Source organism: Drosophila virilis, unplaced genomic scaffold (assembly GCF_030788295.1).
Source record: "Drosophila virilis strain 15010-1051.87 unplaced genomic scaffold, Dvir_AGI_RSII-ME tig00001479, whole genome shotgun sequence".
Classification (NCBI taxonomy): domain Eukaryota; kingdom Metazoa; phylum Arthropoda; class Insecta; order Diptera; family Drosophilidae; genus Drosophila; species Drosophila virilis.
In genome coordinates, this window is record NW_027212837.1 from 592,796 (window position 1) to 614,602 (window position 21,807).

A 21,807-nucleotide genomic window follows, 5' to 3' on the forward strand; every position below is an offset into this window, starting at 1 on the left:
TATGCAGAAAAGAGCAAAATATTTTCATTTAATGTTGAGGCCTTGGTAACAAGCACCTGCATTTTCCGCATTATCTTCAGGAATTTGTTTACCTCTATTATGTTCGGCGCCTAGCACACCGACTTTGGTCACAGGTCATTGAAGGATCTCGATAGCTATCCCGACGACTGTTCGTATTGTCTCCTTGTCTTTTTCCAGGATGGTCTGCTTGATAATGATCACGTTTGCTTACAGGACGATGAAGGTAGTCGTTTGGCAAATCACTTCATGTACCGCGCAAGATCACGCACGTATTCATACACCCAATATGGCCAACACAATAGAGTGAGCCCAATTTTATGGCAGTGACTCGTAACCAACCAGGAGCGGCCCGAGTTGCCCCCTGGTTAGGCAAGTCCAGACAACATGTGTAGATTTAGTTAACGTATTGTCTCGATAGTGGGTCTGTTATCCTGAACTACTATAAAGATTTGACCAATATCATCTAGGTACTATTTAGAAAAGAGCACAATATTTATACCCTGAACACATTAAAAATGGGTATAAGGGTATATTGTATTTGTGCAAAATCCAAATGTATGTAACAGGCAGAAGGAAGCATCTCCGACCCCATAAAGTATAAATGTATATTCTTGATCAGCACCAATAGCCGAGTCGATTTAGCCATGTCCGTCTGTCTGTCCGTCCGTCCGTCCGTCCGTATGTATGAACGCAAGGATCTCAGAACCTATAAGAGCTAGAGAAATTTAAGATGTAGATGCTCCTAGTTTCCGCGCAGATCGAGTTTGTTTCCGATAATCGATAACCAAGCAATTTCCAAGCAATCGATAATAAAAATAATAAAAATCGATATCGACATCCTGTTTTTTTTTTTAGCAAATTGGGTAAATAATAAGAGCTAGAGCCACCAAACATAATATGTTGTTCCTAGAATATTATAGATATTTCAAGTATCTTTCATTTCATACCTATCGCCACCTCCCCGCTACCACCCAAAAGCTATAAATCAAGTTAATAACCCAACTTTTATTGCCAACCAATTTAAACCACAATTTAAATGCAATTGACTTTTTCAGAATACACAAATATTCTATGGTACAATAAGATATACTGTAGAAAATTTCATAAAGATCGGTTTAGAAAAACCAAAGTTATATGCAACTGCGCAATTGAATGGGGCAGCAGCTCTAAGAATTTCTGTATACATGTACACACACACATTCATGCGAGTCTGCTTCGCATTCTAAGAGCATGATAATTGCAATTGTTGGTGTGGCTGCTGAGTAGAGGCATAGCAGGTGGTGCGGTCTGTCGCGAGCTCGAGCCCTACCGGGGAAAGTATTATTTTTTTTTTTTTTTTTTGCTGGTGTGGCTGTTGAGTAGAGTCGACAGCAAGTAATGCGGTCAGTTGCGAGTTCGAACCCTGCCAAGGGAACTTTTTTTTATTAATATATTTTGTGTTGGAATAAGAGGGTTCAGGGTATGCCCTAATCGGTAGATCCCGACTAGAACCTCTTAATTGTTTTCATTTAATGTTGAGGCCTTGGTAACAAGCACCTGCAGTTTCCGCATTCTCTTCTGGAGCTTGTTAACCTCTAACATGTTCAGCGCCTAGCACACCGACTTTGGTCACAGGTTATTATGTTCGTATTGTCTCCTTGTCTTTTTCCAGGATGGTTTGCTTAATATTGATCACGTTTGCTTACAGGACGATGAAGGTGGTCGTTTGGCAAATCACTTCATGTACCGCGCAAGATCACGCACGTATTCATACACCCAATATGGCCAGAATTGACTGACGAACAGTTGTCTGTCTTCCGTCGTTGGTACCTAATAGCAGCTGCGAAATTCGGTGGTGCGTGCGCAGCAACTTTTATAAATTAGCATCCTGTAGCATATAAGCTTTTTACCTGAATAATATGGCTCACACGTGTAAGTTATGTGATTTTTTTAATTGTAGATGTTGATGGTGTCCTGCGCTGCCAATTTACAGACGGTGGCGTAGGTCGACGTTACTCATTCATTGACCGCTAGAATATCATTGTCGCATTCGGCTATGGTATCATCTTGTAGCTGTCGTGTGACGTGTTGGTGTGCCACCGGAAAGATGGTGATTTTCTTGCAAAAGAGCTTGACCCTGGGATACGCTATTAATATATGGACAATGTTCTCGGACTGGAGGACCTTGATTTTATTTCGACAGGATGTTTATTTATAATTGATTTCAAATCATCGTGGTCAACTATTGTGGGATTTATTATACCCGCTTTGGCTACTGTAATTGTAAGTATCAAGTTCGATATTTGATTTATTAGTATTATATTTCTTACTAATAGTGTTTCATATAAATGCGGTGTGTTAACCAATTAATTTCTTTTACATTTAATTATTTCGTTCATCGTGTCGGTGAGTTTGTTAATTTATGTCTGTGTTTGTGTATTAATGATTACCTGCCTATTGTTCGCATCAATCAAATTTGACTCGGACCACCTTACATTTTCTTATTCAGAGGCGTCTGGCCTGATATTACCTTGAGTGCTGAACCTCGGGAACCATCTTCAGAGCACTAACCAAGAGACCACAAAGAAATTGGACACGAAATTTAACAACATTTGACCAAAAACGACTTCTCACAGAATATAATTAATACATTGTTAAATAGACAACAATGTAGAACACAATAGCCTACAGAACTTGTCAAAATATATATGTCTTGAATACATGTACCACAATTATCAGTACGTCTCACGAACTCAGAATACTACAACAAGCAAGAAATAAAAGTAGCACACAAGCCTACGAAAACATTACAACAAAATTTTCAACAATGCTACAGTACATAGAAGTAATGTAATTCACAAAATACATTGTTGCGGGGTCACCAACAATAATTTCAATAGAGTGTAAACTAAAAACAATGATAATGTGACACAAATCGGACTTCAAATTAAGAATTCTCGAATTCGCGACAGACCGCACCACCTCTACTCAACAGTCACACCAATAATTGTGTCTTATTGAATTAAAATATCAGCACAAAAAACAATCGCAATCGCAATGCTGTTGACAGATTTCGCAGCAGATGCGCATGAATGTGTGTGTGTACATGTATACAGAAATTCTTGGAATTTGACCCCATCCAATTGCGCAGTAAGACACATAACTTATGGGATTTTCTTAACCAATCTAAATAAAATGTTCTACAGTACATCTTATTGAACCATCAGAACATCTTATTGAACTCAAAAAGAAAATTGCATTTAAAATGTGGCTCAAATTCATGGGCAATATAAGTTGGGTTATTAACTTGATTTATAGCTCTGCTGTGGTAGCGGAAAGGTGGCAATAGGTATTAACTGAGAGGACCTTGATATATATATATATGTATGTATATATATATATATGTATATATATACTAGTCTAAAACCAATATATCAATTATTTTACTCTAGCTCTTATTATTTACCAAAATTGGTAAAAAAAAAAGGATTTTGATGTCGATTTTTATCGATTACTTGGAAACGGACCAAGTTACGAATATCGGAAAATCTGTCTCTAACTGCTATAGTTTCTGATATCCTCGCGTTCATACGGACATGGCTGGATTGATTCGGCTGTTGATGCTGATCAAGAATATATGTACTTTATGGGATCGGTGCTTCTTCCTTCTGCCTGTTTCATATGTTTACATAAATACATTATACTTGTTTTACGCATTTTAATGGGTTCAGGGTATAAAAATAGCACCAATGACCGACTGTATGACAAGGAAACAACAATAATCCTGCAACACTTCAACATACAGCATACATTAAAATAGCTACAAAACAAACTAAAGAGTAAACTTAAACAAATACACATAAAATTGCGCTCGCTTGTGTTGAGACTTATTAAATAGCCAAAGAATTTCAATCTTCAAGTCAAGAAGCGCAGACGTATGTTAAATGTTTAATTTATTGCTTAAATTAATTTATTTTAATGTTATTTGTTTATTGTTTCTTGGTGTTAGTGCCCTGAAGACGGTTGCCGATAAGCAATCGAATAAAGCCAATTTTTTTTTACTTTTGTTTTCAATAAACTAAACCCTGGCCCTCGAGCTAGCAAATCAAAATACAAAAAAAATTAAAATTAAATTGTTTATTAAAAAAATGATTTAATGACTGATAATTTTCCCCAGCACTATATTTTACACGATTTGGGTCGAGCAAGAGAGATGTTAGCACGCGAAAAGTAAACGAACAGTTCGAAAGTAGCACCACGCTTAGACATAGCAGCGAGTAAAAGGTTTATTGCTGCAGAAATGCACACACGATTTGCAGATAAAGAAGGCGTCATGGTTACCGAAGCTCAATATATGCGTAGCCTGACGGAGGCAAGCGGCTCCAGTCTCCAATAATCTTGGAACATGAAAATCGTTAAATAAAAAATATGTTAAAGTAACACAAAGGTTAACCCCGTAAAGTAACAGTGTTGACTCTTAAATGGTCTTACAAACAATATACAAATATATTGCTGTATATACTATATATTACGCAGGAATATGTTGCTAGATTAATATAATTGCTGATAGGTTGCAGTTGGATTTAGAATAAAGAACACGAAATGAAATGTTTTCTGTTTGAATTGTTTGCATTATGTCGGGCATGGACTTTACCACCGCATACAAAGCATCGAACCTGCTTTCGAAATTTTAAAATAATAAGTAAATTAATCTATACCTACACGTATATTCATAAAAGTGAGTCAATACGGTCTATTGTACCTTGTGCTCGCTAATGAACAAGAGTTGTTCGACTTTCCCTATGAAGAGGAGCCATGCCTTTCTAAAAAAGTTTTTATTTCACCTTTCCCAACTTTCACTGAGAAAATACATAAGTGTTTTTGTGAAGAAGAACGTACAATAAGATATTTAAGAGGTGTATTCTGTGAAGGTGATATTTCGCTGTGTGGTGCCCTACCAGGTAGGCGAACAACAGTTTAAGCCATCTCTTCTCTTCGCAATTGCTGTAGTTGTTGCCACTTTCCGAGGCCCTGCAGACGAATTTACCAGACCCTTTTTATATATTAGCAAATATGGATGCAGAACAGGCTTAATGTGGCAATCTTTTTCACGTGTAAACACAATAGAGTGAGCCCAATTTTATGGCAGTGGCTCGTAATCAACCAGGAGCGGCCTGAGTTGCCCCCTGGTTAGGCAAGTCCAGACAACATGTGTAGATTTAGTTAACGTATTGTCTCGATAGTGGGTCTGTTATCCAGAACTACTATAAAGATTTGACCAATATCATCTAGGTACTATTTAGAAAAGAGCACAATATTTATACCCTGAACACATTAAAAATGGGTATAAGGGTATATTGTATTTGTGCAAAATCCAAATGTATGTAACAGGCAGAAGGAAGCATCTCCGACCCCATAAAGTATAAATGTATATTCTTGATCAGCACCAATAGCCGAGTCGATTTAGCCATGTCCGTCTGTCTGTCCGTCCGTCCGTCCGTCCGTATGTATGAACGCAAGGATCTCAGAACCTATAAGAGCTAGAGACTTGAAATTTAAGATGTAGATGCTCCTAGTTTCCGCACAGATCGAGTTTGTTTCCGATAATCGATAACCAAGCAATTTCCAAGCAATCGATAATAAAAATAATAAAAATCGATATCGACATCCTGTTTTTTTTTTTAGCAAATTGGGTAAATAATAAGAGCTAGAGCCACCAAACATGATATGTTGTTCCTAGAATATTATAGATATTTCAAGTATCTTTCATTTCATACCTATCGCCACCTCCCCGCTACCACCCAAAAGCTATAAATCAAGTTAATAACCCAACTTTTATTGCCAACCAATTTAAACCACAATTTAAATGCAATTGACTTTTTCAGAATACACAAATATTCTATGGTACAATAAGATATACTGTAGAAAATTTCATAAAGATCGGTTTAGAAAAACCAAAGTTATATGCAACTGCGCAATTGAATGGGGCAGCAGCTTTAAGAATTTCTGTATACATGTACACACACACATTCATGCGAGTCTGCTTCGCATTCTAAGAGCATGATAATTGCAATTGTTGGTGTGGCTGTTGAGTAGAGTCGACAGCAAGTAATGCGGTCAGTTGCGAGTTCGAGCCCTGCCAAGGGAACTTATTTTTATTAATATATTTGGTGTTGGAATAAGAGGGTTCAGGGTATGCCCTAATCGGTAGCTCCCGACTAGAACCTCTTAATTGTTTTCATTTAATGTTGAGGCCTTGGTAACAAGCACCTGCAGTTTCCGCATTCTCTTCTGGAGCTTGTTTACCTCTAACATGTTCAGCGCCTAGCACACCGACTTTGGTCACAGGTTATTATGTTCGTATTGTCTCCTCGTTTTTTTTTTCAGGATGGTTTGCTTAATATTTATCACGTTTGCTTACAGGACGATGAAGGTGGTCGTTTGGCAAATCACTTCATGTACCGCGCAAGATCACGCACGTATTCATACACCCAATATGGCCAGAATTGACTGACGAACAGTTGTCTGTCTTCCGTCGTTGGTACCTAATAGCAGCAGCGAAATTCGGTGGTGCGTGCGCAGCAACTTTTATAAATTAGCATCCTGTAGCATATAAGCTTTTTACCTGAATAATATAGCTTACACGTGTAAGTTATGTGATTTTTTCAATTGTAGATGTTGATGGTGTCCTGCGCTGCTAATTTACAGACGGCGGCGTAGGTCGTCGTTACTCATTCATTGACCGCTAGAATGTCTTTGTCGCATTCGGCTATGGTATCATCTTGTAGCTGTCGTGTGACGTGTTGGTGTGCCACCGGAAAGATGGTGATTTTCTTGCAAAAGAGCTTGACCCTGGGATACGCTATTAATATATGGACAATGTTCTCGGACTGGAGGACCTTGATTTTATTTCGACAGGATGTTTATTTATAATTGATTTCAAATCAACGTGGTCAAATATTGTGGGATTTATTATACCCGCTTTGGCTAGTGTAATTGTAAGTATCAAGTTCGATATTTGATTAATTAGTATTATATTTCTTACTAATAGTGTTTCATATAAATGCGGTGTGTTAACCAATTAATTTCTTTTACATTTAATTATTTCGTTCACCGTGTCGTTGAGTTTGTTAATTTATGTCTGTGTTTGTGTATTAATGACTACCTGCCTATTGTTCGCATCAATCAAATTTGACTCGGACCACCTTATATTTTCGTATTCAGAGGCGTCTGGCCTGATATAACCTTGAGTGCTAAATCTCGGGAGCTCAGAGCACTAACCAAGAGACCACAAAGAAATTGGACACGATATTAAACAACATTTGACCAAAAACGACTTCTCACAGAATATAATTAATACATTTTTAAATAGACAACAATGTAGAACACAATAGCCTACAGAACTTGTCAAAATATATATGTCTTGAATACATGTACCACAATTATCAGTACGTCTCACGAACTCAGAATACTACAACAAGCAAGAAATAAAAGTAGCACACAACCCTACGAAAACATTACAACAAAATTTTCAACAATACTACAATACATAGAAGTAATGTAATTTACAAAATACATTGTTGCGGGGTCACCAACAATAATTTCAATAGAGTGTAAACTAAAAACAATGATAATGTGACACAAATCGGACTTCAAATTAAGAATTCTCGAATTCGCGACAGACCGCACCACCTCTACTCAACAGTCACACCAATAATTGTGTCTTATTGAATTAAAATATCAGCACAAAAAACAATCGCAATCGCAATGCTGTTGACAGATTTCGCAGCAGATGCGCATGAATGTGTGTGTGTACATGTATACAGAAATTCTTGGAATTTGACCCCATCCAATTGCGCAGTAAGACACATAACTTATGGGATTTTCTTAACCAATCTAAATAAAATGTTCTACAGTACATCTTATTGAACCATCAGAACATCTTATTGAACTCAAAAAGAAAATTGCATTTAAAATGTGGCTCAAATTCATGGGCAATATAAGTTGGGTTATTAAATTGATTTATAGCTCTGCTGTGGTAGCGGAAAGGTGGCAATAGGTATTAACTGAGAGGACCTTGATATATATATATATATATGTATGTATATATATACTAGTCTAAAAGCAGCACCAAAATTGCGCTCGCTTGTGTTGAGACTTATTAAATAGCTAAAGAATTTCAATCTTCAAGTCAAGAAGCGCAGACGTATGTTAAATGTTTAATTTATTGCTTAAATTAATTTATTTTAATGTTATTTGTTTATTGTTTCTTGGTGTTAGTGCCCTGAAGACGGTTGCCGATAAGCAATCGAATAAAGCCAATTTTTTTTTACTTTTGTTTTCAATAAACTAAACCCTGGCCCTCGAGCTAGCAAATCAAAATACAAAAAAAATTAAAATTAAATTGTTTATTAAAAAAATTATTTAATGACTGATAATTTTCCCTAGCACTATATTTTACACGATTTGGGTCGAGCAAGAGAAATGTTAGCACGCGAAAAGTAAACGAACAGTTCGAAAGTAGCAGCACGCTTAGACATAGCAGCGAGTAAACGGTTTATTGCTGCAGAAATGCACACACGATTTGTAGATATGGAAGGCGTCATGGTTACCGAAGCTCAATATATGCGTAGCCTGACGGAGGCAAGCGGCTCCAGTCTCCAATAATCTTGGAACATGAAAATCGTTAAATAAAAAATATGTTTAAGTAACACAAAGGTTAACCCCGTAAAGTAACAGTGTTGACTCTTAAATGGTCTTACAAACAATATACAAATATATTGCTGTATATACTATATATTACGCAGGAATATGTTGCTAGATTAATATAATTGCGGATAGGTTGCAGTTGGATTTAGAATAAAGAACACGAAATGAAATGTTTTCTGTTTGAATTGTTTGCATTATGTCGGGCATGGACTTTACCACCGCATACAAAGCATCGAACCTGCTTTCGAAATTTTAAAATAATAAGTAAATTAATCTATACCTACACGTATATTGATAAAAGTGAGTCAATACGGTCTATTGTACCTAGTGCTCGCTAATGAGCAAGAGTTGTTCGACTTTCCCTATGAAGAGGAGCCATGCCTTTCTAAAAAAGTTTTTATTTCACCTTTCCCAACTTTCACTGAGAAAATACATAAGTGTTTTTGTGAAGAAGAACGTACAATAAGATATTTAAGAGGTGTATTCTGTGAAGGTGATATTTCGCTGTGTGGTGCCCTACAAGGTAGGCGAACAACAGTTTAAGCCATCTCTTCTCTTCGCAATTGCTGTAGTTGTTGCCATTTTCCGAGGCCCTGCAGGCGAATTTACGAGACCCTTTTTATATATTAGCAAATATGGATGCAGAACAGGCTTAATGTGGCAATCTTTTTCACGTGTAAACACAATAGAGTGAGCCCAATTTTATGGCAGTGGCTCGTAACCAACCAGGAGCGGCCTGAGTTGCCCCCTAGTTAGGCAAGTCCAGACAACATGTGTAGATTTAGTTAACGTATTGTCTCGATAGTGGGTCTGTTATCCAGAACTACTATAAAGATTTGACCAATATCATCTAGGTACTATTTAGAAAAGAGCACAATATTTATACCCTGAACACATTAAAAATGGGTATAAGGGTATATTGTATTTGTGCAAAATCCAAATGTATGTAACAGGCAGAAGTAAGCATCTCCGACCCCATAAAGTATAAATGTATATTCTTGATCAGCACCAATAGCCGAGTCGATTTAGCCATGTCCGTCTGTCTGTCCGTCCGTCCGTCCGTCCGTCCGTCCGTATGTATGAACGCAAGGATCTCAGAACCTATAAGAGCTAGAGACTTGAAATTTAAGATGTAGATGCTCCTAGTTTCCGCGCAGATCGAGTTTGTTTCCGATAATCGATAACCAAGCAATTTCCAAGCAATCGATAAAAAATAAAATAAAAATCGATATCGACATCCTGTTTTTTTTTAGCAAATTGGGTAAATAATAAGAGCTAGAGCCACCAAACATGATATGTTGTTCCTAGAATATTATAGATATTTCAAGTATCTTTCATTTCATACCTATCGCCACCTCCCCGCTACCACCCAAAAGCTATAAATCAAGTTAATAACCCAACTTTTATTGCCAACCAATTTAAACCACAATTTAAATGCAATTGACTTTTTCAGAATACACAAATATTCTATGGTACAATAAGATATACTGTAGAAAATTTCATAAAGATCGGTTTAGAAAAACCAAAGTTATACGCAACTGCGCAATTGAATGGGGCAGCAGCTTTAAGAATTTCTGTATACATGTACACACACACATTCATGCGAGTCTGCTTCGCATTCTAAGAGCATGATAATTGCAATTGTTGGTGTGGCTGTTGAGTAGAGTCGACAGCAAGTAATGCGGTCAGTTGCGAGTTCGAACCCTGCCAAGGGAACTTTTTTTTATTAATATATTTGGTGTTGGAATAAGAGGGTTCAGGGTATGCTCCCGACTAGAACCTCTTAATTGTTTTCATTTTATGTTGAGGCCTTGGTAACAAGCACCTGCAGTTTCCGCATTCTCTTCTGGAGCTTGTTTACCTCTAACATGTTCAGCGCCTAGCACACTGACTTTGGTCACAGGTTATTATGTTCGTATTGTCTCCTCGTTTTTTTTTTCAGGATGGTTTGCTTAATATTGATCACGTTTGCTTACAGGACGATGAAGGTGGTCGTTTGGCAAATCACTTCATGTACCGCGCAAGATCACGCACGTATTCATACACCCAATACGGCCAGAATTGACTGACGAACAGTTGTCTGTCTTCCGTCGTTGGTACCTAATAGCAGCAGCGAAATTCGGTGGTGCGTGCGCAGCAACTTTTATAAATTAGCATCCTGTAGCATATAAGCTTTTTACCTGAATAATATAGCTCACACGTGTAAGTTATGTGATTTTTTCAATTGTAGATGTTGATGGTGTCCTGCGCTGCCAATTTACAGACGGCGGCGTAGGTCGTCGTTACTCATTCATTGACCGCTAGAATGTCTTTGTCGCATTCGGCTATGGTATCATCTTGTAGCTGTCGTGTGACGTGTTGGTGTGCCACCGGAAAGATGGTGATTTTCTTGCAAAAGAGCTTGACCCTGGGATACGCTATTAATATATGGACAATGTTCTCGGACTGGAGGACCTTGATTTTATTTCGACAGGATGTTTATTTATAATTGATTTCAAATCATCGTGGTCAACTATTGTGGGAATTATTATACCCGCTTTGGCTAGTGTAATTGTAAGTATCAAGTTCGATATTTGATTTATTAGTATTATATTTCTTACTAATAGTGTTTCATATAAATGCGGTGTGTTAACCAATTAATTTCTTTTACATTTAATTATTTCGTTCATCGTGTCGGTGAGTTTGTTAATTTGTGTCTGTGTTTGTGTATTAATGATTACCTGCCTATTGTTCGCATCAATCAAACTTAACTCGGACCACCTTACATTTTCTTATTCAGAGGCGTCTGGCCTGATATTACCTTGAGTGCTGAACCTCGGGAACCATCTTCAGAGCACTAACCAAGAGACCACAAAGAAAAATGTTCTACAGTACATCTTATTGAACCATCAGAACATCTAATTGAACTCAAAAAGAAAATTGCATTTAAAATGTGGCTCAAATCCATGGGCAATATAAGTTGGGTTTTTAACTTGATTTATAGCTCTGCGGTGGTAGCGGAAAGGTGGCAATAGGTATTAACTGAGCGGAGCTTGATATATATATATATATATATACTAGTCTGAAAGCAATATATCAATTATTTTACTCTAGCTCTTATTATTTACCAAAATTGGTAAAAAAAAAAAAAAGAATTTTGATGTCGATTCTTATCGATTACTTGGAAACGGACCAAGTTACGAATATCGGAAAATCTGTCTCTAACTGCTATAGTTTCTGATATCCTCGCGTTCAGTTCGGATAGACGGATGGACGGTTAGACAGACAGACGGACGGACATGGCTGGATTGATTCGGCTGTTGATCCTGATGAAGAATATATGTACCTTATGGGATCGGTGCTTCTTCCTTCTGCCTGTTTCATATGTTTACATAAATACATTATACTTATTTTACCCATTTTAATGGGTTCAGGGTATAAAAATAGCACCAATGACCGACTGTATGACAAGGAAACAACAATAATCCTGCAACACTTCAACATACAGCATACATTAAAATAGCTACAAAACAAACTAAAGAGTAAACTTAAACAAATACACATAAAATTGCGCTCGCTTGTGTTGAGACTTATTACATAGCCAAAGAATTTCAATCTTCAAGTCAAGAAGCGCAGACGTATGTTAAATGTTTAATTTATTGCTTAAATTAATTTATTTTAATGTTATTTGTTTATTGTTTCTTGGTGTTAGTGCCCTGAAGACGGTTGCCGATAAGCAATCGAATAAAGCCAATTTTTTTTTACTTTTGTTTTCAATAAACTAAACCCTGGCCCTCGAGCTAGCAAATCAAAATACAAAAAAAATTAAAATTAAATTGTTTATTAAAAAAATTATTTAATGACTGATAATTTTCCCTAGCACTATATTTTACACGATTTGGGTCGAGCAAGAGAAATGTTAGCACGCGAAAAGTAAACGAACAGTTCGAAAGTAGCACCACGCTTAGACATAGCAGCGAGTAAACGGTTTATTGCTGCAGAAATGCACACACGATTTGTAGATATGGAAGGCGTCATGGTTACCGAAGCTCAATATATGCGTAGCCTGACGGAGGCAAGCGGCTCCAGTCTCCAATAATTTTGGAACATGAAATTCGTTAAATAAAAAATATGTTTAAGTAACACAAAGGTTAACCCCGTAAAATAACAGTGTTGACTCTTAAATGGTCTTACAAACAATATACAAATATATTGCTGTATATACTATATATTACGCAGGAATATGTTGCTAGATTAATATAATTGCGGATAGGTTACAATTGGATTTAGAATAAAGAACACGGAATGAAATGTTTTCTATTTGAATTGTTTGCATTATGTCGGGCATGGACTTTACCACCGCATACAAAGCATCGAACCTGCTTTCGAAATTTTAAAATAATAAGTAAATTAATCTATACCTACACGTACTATATTGATAAAAGGGAGTCAATACGGTCTATTGTACCTAGTGCTCGCTAATGAGCAAGAGTTGTTCGACTTTCCCTATGAAGAGGAGCCATGCCTTTCTAAAAAAGTTTTTATTTCACCTTTCCCAACTTTCACTGAGAAAATACATAAGTGTTTTTGTGAAGAAGAACGTACAATAAGATATTTAAGAGGTGTATTCTGTGAAGGTGATATTTCGCTGTGTGGTGCCCTACCAGGTAGGCGAACAACAGTTTAAGCCATCTCTTCTCTTCGCAATTGCTGTAGTTGTTGCCATTTTCCGAGGTCCTGCAGACGAATTTACGAGATCCGTTTTATATATTAGCAAATATGGATGCAGATTGCCATTTTCCGAGGTCCTGCAGACGAATTTACGAGATCCTTTTTATATATTAGCAATATGGATGCAGAACAGGCTTAATGTGGCAATCTTTTTCACGTGTAAACACAATAGAGTGAGCCCAATTTTATGGCAGTGGCTCGTAACCAACCAGGAGCGGCCTGAGTTGCCCCTGGTTAGGCAAGTCCAGACAACATGTGTAGATTTAGTTAACGTATTGTCTCGATAGTGGGTCTGTTATCCAGAACTACTATAAAGATTTGACCAATATCATCTAGGTACTATTTAGAAAAGAGCACAATATTTATACCCTGAACCCATTAAAAATGGATATAAGGGTATATTGTATTTGTGCAAAATCCAAATGTATGTAACAGGCAGAAGGAAGCATCTCCGACCCCATAAAGTGTATATATTCTTGATCAGCACCAATAGCCGAGTCGATTTAGCCATGTCCGTCTGTCTGTCCGTCCGTTCGTCCGTATGTATGAACTTGAAATTTTAGATGTAGGTGCTCCTTGTTTCCGCGCAGATCAAGTTTGTTTCCGATAATCGATAACTTACTCCGTTTCCAAGCAATCGATAAAAAAATAATAAAAATCGATATCGACATCCTGTTTTTTTTTAGCAAATTGGGTAAATAGTAAGAGCTAGAGCCACCAAACATGATATGTTGTTCCTAGAATATGATAGATATTTCAAGTATCTTTCATTTCATACCTAACGCCACCTCCCCGCTACCACCACAGAGCTATAAATCAAGTTAATAACCCAACTTTTATTGCCAACCAATTTAAACCACAATTTAAATGCAATTGACTTTTTCAGAATGCACAAATATTCTATGGTACAATAAGATATACTGTAGAAAATTTCATAAAGATCGGTTAAGAAAAACCAAAGTTATATGCAACTGCACAATTGAATGGGGCAGCAGCTTTAAGAATTTCTGTATACATGTACATACACACATTCATGCGCGTCTGCTTCGCATTCTAACAGCATGGTAATTGCAACTTTTTTTTGTAATGTTATTTAAGTTCCTTTTTTTATCATTAGTAATTAATTGTTGGTGTGGCTGCTGAGTAGAGGCATAGCAGGTGGTGCGGTCTGTCGCGAGCTCGAGCCCTACCGGGGAAAGTATTATTATTATTATTTTTTTTTGCTGGTGTGGCTGTTGAGTAGAGTCGACAGCAAGTAATGCGGTCAGTTGCGAGTTCGAACCCTGCCAAGGGAACTTTTTTTTATTAATATATTTGGTGTTGGAATAAGAGGGTTCAGGGTATGCCCTAATCGGTAGCTCCCGACTAGAACCTCTTAATTGTTTTCATTTAATGTTGAGGCCTTGGTAACAAGCACCTGCAGTTTCCGCATTCTCTTCTGGAGCTTGTTAACCTCTAACATGCTCAGTGCCTAGCACACCGACTTTGGTCACAGGTTATTATGTTCGTATTGTCTCCTTGTCTTTTTCCAGGATGGTTTGCTTAATATGGATCACGTTTGCTTACAGGACGATGAAGGTGGTCGTTTGGCAAATCACTTCATGTACCGCGCAAGATCACGCACGTATTCATACACCCAATATGGCCAGAATTGACTGACGAACAGTTGTCTGTCTTCCGTCGTTGGTACCTAATAGCAGCTGCGAAATTCGGTGGTGCGTGCGCAGCAACTTTTATAAATTAGCATCCAGTAGCATATAAGCTTTTTACCTGAATAATATGGCTCACACCTGTAAGTTATATGAGTTTTTCAATTGTAGATGTTGATGGTGTCCAGCGCTGCCAATTTACAGACGGCAGCGTAGGTCGTCGTTACTCATTCATTGACCGCTAGAATATCATTGTCGCATTAGGCTATGGTATCATCTTGTAGCTGTCGTGTGACGTGTTGGTGTGCCACCGGAAAGATGGTGATTTTCTTGCAAAAGAGCTTGACCCTGGGATACTCTATTAATATATGGACAATGTTCTCGGACTGGAGGACCTTGATTTTAAACGCTTCGGTTGGGCTAACTATGGAAATTTCGACAGGATGTTTATTTATAATTGATTTCATCAATCATCGTGGTCAAATATTGTGGGATTTATTATACCCGCTTTGGCTAGTGTAATTGTAAGTATCAAGTTCGATATTTGATTTATTAGTATTATATTTCTTACTAATAGTGTTTCATATAAATGCGGTGTGTTTACCAATTAATTTCTTTTACATTTAATTATTTCGTTCACCGTGTCGGTGAGTTTGTTAATTTGTGTCTGTGTTTGTGTATTAATGACTACCTGCCTATTGGTCGCATCAATCAAATTTGACTCGGACCACCTTACATTTTCGTATTCAGAGGTGTCTGGCCTGATATTACCTTGAGTGCTAAATCTCGGGAACCCTCTTCAGAGCACTAACCAAGAGACCACAAAGAAATTGGACACGATATTAAATAACATTTGACCAAAAACGACTTCTCACAGAATATAATTAATACATTTTTAAATAGACAACAATGTAGAACAATTGATGAGTGCTGTCTTAGTGTTAGGCTGAAGCAAATCGAGCGGCTTCAGACCTCATTTGATATTACTCACACTAGCCTCGAAGAACTAGACTTTGATGAAATCGGTAACCAATTGCGTGAGGACTTCGACGAGTTAGCAGTTTCTATGGAAATTTCGGTTCGGAGTGAAATTGCGAAACGTGTCTCAATATTGCCCTGCTCAACATTTCGCGACCAATCTGTGCTGCCCTCGCAGACAGTTAGAGCAAAGGCTTCGCCAACACTCCCCTTAATAAAGTTGCCTACGTTCAGTGGTGGTTACACAGAATGGGCCGACTTTTATTCTATGTTCACAACCGTCATAGAAAATCATCCTGATCTAGCAGATATCGAAAAGCTGCAGCATCTTCGATCGTGCCTGAAGGATACAGCGCTGGACGCGGTTCGATCATTGGAAATAACAAACGATAATTATGCCATAGCACTTAATTTATTGGAGAAAAGGTTTAATAATAGACGTTTGGTTTTTCAGTCACACATACTTGAGATATTGGGGCTCAAGAGGGTGGCAGGTGGATCTGCCGTGTCGCTAAGGGAGTTATCCGACCAATTCAACGCACATTTTCGCGCGTTAAAGAGCATGGGCAACTCCGAACAAATCGCTGGATGCATCATTGTGATCAGATTATTTTACAAAAGCTGGACCCAATATCACAAGCCAAATGGGAAGAAAGGCTAGAGGATTCGTCGTTTGTTAATTTAATACCATCGTGGGAGCATATGGCTACGTTTCTGGAGCAGAGATGCCGAACAATGGAAACCGTAAATTTTGCTAGCTAGCCCCTAGCCATCAGGTGGGAAAAACTAGAGCAATTAACACCAGTAGATCGTCATTTATCGCCACTATCGACAGCCCTGGTCATAGTATATATAATTGTTCTCGATTTGGAAATTTGACCCCTGCATTACGGCTTAGGGAGGCAAAGCGAGTTGCATTGTGCTTGAATTGCCTAAAGAAAGGTCATCAATTGCGATCATGCAGCTCTGAATGCTGTCGGACCTGCGGGGCGAAACATCATTCTCTGCTGCATTTAAACAATTCCGTATCTCCGTCTGGTCAGCTGACTGAGCCTGCAAATTCATCGCCGATAGCCCATGCCTCTTTCGCTAAGTCATCGCCATCTACCTCCACATCTCTTGTTGCCCAGTATTTCAGTAGTGATGTTGTCGTCTTGGCTACGGCTATGATCTTTGTAAGAAATCGCTCCGGCACTTTGATACCTTGTCGTGCCCTTTTGGATTCTGGTTCTCAGCTTCACCTTATAACGTCGCGCCTTGCTCAACAGCTTCAGCTAAAGAAGCACAAGTCCTCAGCCATTGTATATGGTCTAGGAGATTCTCGTTTTGAAACAGAAGGAAACACGGTCACTATCATAATACAGTCTCAAGTCTCTGAATACTCAACATGCCTTACAGCTCTGGTAGCGCCTAACATAACTGATAGTCAACCGAGTTTTACTATCAACACGACGAATTGGAACATTCCCGCTAACATAAAACTTGCAGATCCGTCTTTCTTTAAACCTCAACGCGTGGACTTGCTACTTGGACTACCGTGTCTTCAAAAAACACGGCTTGGTTGGGTAGTTTTTGGAGGCGGACCCCGCTTGAGTGGTTCTATGTTAATGGCAAAGCATACTGCGGGCAAACTTGAGTCAAGTTCTGAAGAACGTGCTGATGAATTGGTTCGAAGATTTTGGGAGATAGAATCCTGCTTGGAAAGTACACCTACCACTTCAAAGGAAGAAAACATCTGTGAAGAACATTTCGTAAAGACTCATATCAGATTGCCTAGTGGCCAATATTCAGTTCGTTTACCCTTCAAGCGAAGTTTGGAATGTCTGGGGACGTCATACCAACAAGCCTTTCGTCGGTTCCTGACCCTGGAACGCAAACTACAAAATCGTCCAGATCTGAAGATTCAATATTCAAACTTTCTAAAGGAATATTTGAATCTTGGTCATATGTCGCCTGTTGCTCCAGAGTCTATAGGACTTTGTCAATACTTTCTTCCTCATCACTGTGTCTTTAAAGAAGTCAGTTCAACGACAAAATTGCGAGTCGTTTTCGACGGCTCAGCAGCTACCTCGTCAGGTTAAACATTAAATGAACTATTGCTGGCTGGACCTGTTATTCAAAGCTCGCTGTTTCATATCCTTTTTCGCTTTCGTAATTTCCCGATCGCCCTAACAGGAGATATTGGAAAAATGTATCGCTGCGTACGCGTTTCAGCACCAGATGATTTTCTCCAATGCATTCTATGGCGAAACTCGCCAGAACAGGATATAAAGATTTTTAAGCTAGATACAGTTACATACGGAACAAAGCCAGCTTCATTCCTCTCAATCCGTGCTATGCATCAGCTGTCTGTGGATGAGGAAACTAATTTTCCAATTGGATCTCGGATTTTGCGGCGTGACTTCTACGTTGATGAACTCATTTCAGGGGGTGATTCAATTCAAGAAGCAAAGGAACTTTTTAATCAGACGGCTGGAATCTTGGCAAGTGGGGGCTTCAAGTTGCGAAAGTGGTGCTCAAACAATTCTGCTGTACTGAAAGGGATACCCGTAGAGGACAGAGAATCTTCCCTAAAGTTTGATGATGGTAGCGACATCAACAAAACTCTTGGACTCGCTTGGGACTCAGCGTCGGATCGATTGTTGTTTTCGTTTTCGTCCATTCAGCAGAGATCTAAACCATCAAGAAGGTCAATACTATCGACCATAGCTCGCTTGTATGACCCGCTTGGACTCATAGGGCCGATAATTGTCAAGGCTAAAATCTTTATGCAGCAGATCTGGAAGGAGAAGCTTGAGTGGGACGGGAGCTTGCCATCATCACTGGCAACAGCTTGGCATGATCTTTGCTGCAGTTTTGAGAAGGCACAGTTTCTTAAATTTCCTCGTCTCGTGTCAATACCTGCAGCAGAGTTAGAAGTTCACGGCTTCTGCGACGCCAGCATCGAAGCATATGGGGCCTGTGTCTACGTCCTTTCTCGACGAACATCAGCCAGTTTTCAGCTGTTGTGTTCCAAATCGCGTGTAGCTCCTCTGAAAAAAATCACAGTTCTAAAGCTAGAGCTCTGTGGTGCCGTCTTATTATCTAATCTCATGCGTGAGATATCTTAAATGAATCTGTTTGATGGAAAATTCTACTGTTGGTCGGATTCTTCTGTATGTCTTTCCTGGATAAGGACCGAGCCCTGCAAGCTCAATGTGTTTGTGGCTAATCGCGTCACAGCAGTTCAAGAGCTAACTAATGGCATGGAATGGCGTTACGTGCCTACTTCACTCAACCCGGAAGATATACTCTCGAGAGGATCTACGCCCAGTGAATTAGATCAATCGTCTCTGTGGTTCAACGGCCCAGAATTTCTAGTTAAAAACAAATTGGACTGGCCTGCTTCTTGCTTGTCAGAAAGAACAGAACTCGAACTTATAAAAAGGGTCCTTATTGCGTCATCTCCGTATATTCGGCGTATATTCGGATATATTAATAAATTCATACACAGAAGCAGGCATCCTGGACTAACAGTGTCTGATATACTAAGGCTCGTCCAGAGAGACAGGTGTCAAATCATTGCAATCGAGAAGAGTTGTTAAACCGTCCAGTTGTATCGCATCACTTAACCCTTTTTTGGATGATTTCGGAATTCTTAGAGTTGATGGGCGCTTGAAAAACTGTTCGCTGGATTTCGACGCTCGCCATCCAATAATTCTCCCGTGTCACCACCCCATCACAAACTCGGTCATCACACAGTTTCACAATCGGGACTTACACGCTGGTCCACGGGCACTTCTTGCTCATATTCGGTTGCAGTATGGGCCGATTGGTGGAAGGAAGACCGTATCCAAGGTGGTTGAAAAATGTGTGAGATGCTTTCGTGCCAAGCCTCGATTAATAGAGCATATAATGGGTGATCTGCCCAAAGAACGTTTGACTGCTTGTCGAGCCTTTGAAGTCTCTGGTGTTGACTATTGTGGACCATTTTTCTATAAGCCAGACGTACGAAATAAAGCTCCAGTCAAATGTTACATGGCTGTCTTCGTCTGCTTCGCGACTAAAGCGGTTCACCTGGAACTGGTCGAGGATCTGTCGACAGCTTCTTTCTTGAATGCGCTTAAGAGGTTTATATCGACTCGAGGCAGGCCATCTCAGATATGATCGGATAACGCTACCAACTTTGTCGGCGCCAAAAACGAGCTTCTGGATCTCAAGCGTCTATTTACAAGTCGTAATCATATTGAGTCAGTGCATAATTTTTGCATGGCTGATTCCATTGATTGAAAATTTATACCTCCTCGTTCACCGCATTTTGGCGGCCTTTGGAAGCAGCAGTGAAGACAGCGAAACATCATTTTTGTCGTGCTGTTGGATCTTGTGTTCTCAACTTCGAAGAGTTTCGCACCCTAGTCTGCCACATAGCATCGATAATTAATTCCAGGCCATTGTTTCCTCTTTCAGAAGATCCAGCAGATCTAGATGTGCTCACTCCAGCTCATTTCTTGATTGGTGAACCCAGCTCATCGTTCTTTGAACCTGATGTGACGCACCTTCAATTCAATCGTCTGGATGGTTGGCAACGCGTAACGTTCCTCCAACAACTGTTTTGGTCTCGCTGGCGTGAAGAATACTTATCACTGCTTCAGCAGCGCTCCAAATGGCGTACTCCGAAACCAAGCCTATGCGTCAACGACATAGTCCTCGTAAAGAAAATCTGCCGCCTCTAGTAGCCATTTGCGCACCGCAACAGGGGAAACGAGAAGAGCTGCAACCAAGCTATGCCTATTCCCCGTCAGGGAATCTGTTGAAAGCCCATGCCTTCCAACGGGGGGAGAATGTCTGGTTACGCAGCCAAAACAACTGGAGCGACCTCGCAACTGATAAGAGCAGCATCTTAATTTTATCTTATAATACTCGCTCTGCAAAGCAAGGGCCTAAATTTCGCTCTTAAGAATTCATTTACATAGAGCTGCCGCTCTTCGCTGTAACGATCGTTTTATTGCCCTAGCTTTACTTATGCGAAGGCCTCGATGCTGCGCATCGAGTTAGTTAAGTTCGTTCGCTTCATGCATTTGGTACGCATCGGCCACTTGCATTACTCAAAATTATAACTAATAATTGTCTCTTCGCTAAAATTGGCACGTTCTAATTCGGGTTCGCTTGCCTGTACACACACTATTGTTCTTAAATAATAAGCAGAGACCAATTCGGGTCTGCCTGCTTCTCGTAACTTTAAGAAATATAAAACAATTTTGAACACAAAAAATAAATAGTTAATTATTTCTATTTGTGAAAGAGATTGAAAAAGCTCAATAGCGCATCATTTGGTGACCCCGACGTGAATTTTATTTTTGTTGTTGTAAGATTATTTGCTTTACATTAAAGCAATAATCTTAAAAGGCACCACCTGGCATTTCGTTTTGTGCACTTTATATACATACATACTTATCGCCGTCACTTTGCCTACTCTCTCGGTCGCTTAAAGTCTCTGCTCATTCGTACGGTACTTATGTAAAGGCTATTGCCGTTGCTTCATTACATAGCTTGACACTTGCGTTCGCCGAAGTTCTTATTGTACAACTATTGTTTTTTGAACGGTTTGCATGTACTAGCGATCACCGTTGTTAGTTACTCAGCTTGTTTCGCACGCGCTTTCTATCGCGCTTCTAATGGCAACCGAAAATAATGCCTCTAGTGCAGTGCCCTCTGCAAACAGGGTGACCTTTCTGAAGCGCAAAGCCATTTCAATTTATGACAGTTTGCAAACACTTCGAAA

At 39.1% G+C, this 21,807-nt stretch overlaps 1 long non-coding RNA gene across 3 annotated transcripts; it reads left to right on the top strand.

The window, feature by feature from the left end:
* The first annotated feature begins 1,366 nt into the window (after positions 1-1,366).
* On the top strand, positions 1,367-21,241 carry LOC138911534 (uncharacterized). 3 transcript variants are annotated; one of them, XR_011417236.1, is made up of 9 exons: positions 1,367-1,643; positions 1,709-1,855; positions 1,961-2,283; positions 6,424-6,570; positions 6,676-6,998; positions 10,652-10,834; positions 10,940-11,262; positions 14,952-16,822; positions 20,493-21,241. It is a non-coding gene; the product is annotated as an uncharacterized lncRNA (long non-coding RNA). The 3 variants fall into 3 exon arrangements; XR_011417237.1 differs by lacking the exon at positions 1,367-1,643 and having other exon boundaries at positions 1,657-1,855; positions 14,952-15,592; positions 16,501-16,822; positions 20,493-21,238; XR_011417235.1 differs by lacking the exon at positions 1,367-1,643 and having other exon boundaries at positions 1,654-1,855; positions 20,493-21,240.
* Positions 21,242-21,807: the final 566 nt, after the last annotated feature.